Raw genomic sequence first — 2,584 nt, 5'->3', positions numbered from 1 at the left:
TTATAATTTTATTATTTAATTTCATTATTATTTATAATTCAGTAAAAAATGATTAATGTATATTTTAATTTTAATATAATAAAGATAAATATTTATATTTATTTAGATCTAAAAGATACTGGCAGGAATGATGTTAAATTAATTCAAGCGACTTTTTTTTATGAAAATGTAACAAGATTGCGAAAGAAAAGAATTTTCTGAGAGAGTTTTGTCATGTAGTTCAAGCTGTCTGTCTTTAGCAGCAAGTCGAGGTTTAATGTCTCTCATCGACCGGACGTGTGTTCGGTTGAAACATAAAGAAAAAGAAGGAGAAAATAAAGACAATTTCCGGCTGTCCGATGGAAGGACGCGCTTTGATTTGTTTTTATAATGTTTGCGGGACCAAGGCGTAGCTACAGGATCTTGATAGAATAATAAAGATTGCGTCTGAAGAAAAGGTGTGAAATTTCTTCTCATCAGAATTCAAAAAATAATTTTGAGTTACAAAAGATATGGTCACTCTATGCAAGTAAAAAAATTTTGATGTAGCTATTTATGATATTTTTTGTATTTTTATATATTTTTATAAGTAAAATATAAGTTTTAATATTCTTTCGTTTATTTTTTTCTTTATTATTTTTTTAATACGTATGTGACGCCAATTTGATATTTTCTCAAAAACTTGAATATGTACAAAAATCATTTTGTTACAAGATAGATTATATTTTTATATCAAATTTTTTATTTGTTGTTTTCATTATAATTTGATTACCTGAAATTAAAAAAAAATTTAGAATCTGTGTTTCCTTTTTCCTTTTATAAAAATATTATATAATTGTTAAAATTTTAATATCGTCGGGTATATCTATTCCTTGGAATAAAATGTTGGTTTAAAAATATATGGTTGAATAATTATTTAACAAAAGTTATCTCTGTACTGTTCTCCGTAAGATGAAAGAACTAGAGAACGGACGAAGTGGGAGGCTGCGCAAGCGTGACGTACTTGCTCTCTATTGGCTTCGATATGTCGACCAATGAAAATAGAGATGTCCCTACTATGCTAAGATCTCCGTCCAGTGGTCCAGCCTTCATCTGATTTCAATTGCACTATATCAATATGATATATTGCTTTGACTATTATCGTATATTTCAGTTTTTCGCGAAATGAAAAAATGTTTTTTCCTACATTCATGATGTTAATTATCAATTTCATATTTTGATTTGTGCTTTAATAAATAATTTTTTTATGTAGCTCTGTTGATTCCCGTATTTAATAAATTATGTAACATTTTACCACTCTAAAACAAAATCGAATTGTAATATATATGTTTATTTATAAAAATTATTGCATATTTTGTTTACTTAAAGATATACTTTATTCAAACATACACTTTATATTATTTCTTTACTTGAAATTTTTGTTTATTTCGATTTTCAAATTAAATGGATTAATTATGCATATTGATGCATATTCTCATATTTTAAATTATTATGCCATTAATTATTCACATTATAGATTGTGTTAAAAAAAAGAGAGAGTTAATCTTCTATGTGCCGTTAAGTGCGTATTCTGTTTACGAGCCATACCGATTTTCGCGAGTTGCCAGTATGAATAATGTATTCGCAGAAGATTTGAGACGACTTTACGTAGAAGATTGACACGCGTGCACCTTTGCATATTGCTTCTTCGATGACCTTACTTGCTAATGAAGCGCTCGGTGTCGAGGCAGCACGAAGTCTCTTTATCATGCTAGGCGATAAGGCAAAAAGTATCAATGGTCAGATGTCATTTATGGTAATTCGCAAGCTGCCGTCGGCACTTACTCTTGAACAGCAAGCAAAAAAATATTTCGCGTTGCAAGAGTAAAATTTTTTCGTATTATAAAAATAAAAGTAGTCTGAAAATTTTTGCATAATAAAAAATACCTCGAACATAAAATTTCTAGTAAATATAAATGATAATTTTTGCATAATTATTAATGTTAATACTCTCTAAGCTGAAAAATGTTTGAAAAAGTGATTTTTATTAAACTGAGAATATTTAAATTTAATTTTTCATGATAGAAAATCTCTTTCAGAATAAAATTCCATCAACTTTATAAAAGTTTTTAATATATTCGATAACTTATAAAAGTATTTAATGATATTTAAGGAAAAGTTATTCTTATTAAATAATTTCTTTATAATAACTTTTCTGAATATACCCAAGTGATAATTTGAAATATTCGCGCTCAGTCAGCCCGGGATACATAAGTCATTATGATCTAGAATTCAGTACGCACTATTTTACATGCAGAGAGACACAATGACTTTCAGTCGTATAATTGCCGCGTAAATAATGGTTGACCGCGCTTATCGTCGCGATGATAATAATGCGAAGGATGACGGTGCTACTCGATATCATCCATTCTTCTAAAACTTTCTTGTTTTAAGCAAGATGGTAAAAGAAAATGAAAAGCTTGTAGTAGCAAATTTAAATATGCATTTGTATTAGTAAGATAAGTCATATATCGGTATACATATTATATATATATATATCAGTATATATTTTATAATGTATATTAAAATATTATATTGTCGAATTAATACAAGATGATACATGATA

This window comes from Atta colombica, unplaced genomic scaffold (assembly GCF_001594045.1).
Source record: "Atta colombica isolate Treedump-2 unplaced genomic scaffold, Acol1.0 scaffold121, whole genome shotgun sequence".
Lineage (NCBI taxonomy): Eukaryota > Metazoa > Arthropoda > Insecta > Hymenoptera > Formicidae > Atta > Atta colombica.
This window is presented reverse-complemented; position numbering follows the sequence as displayed.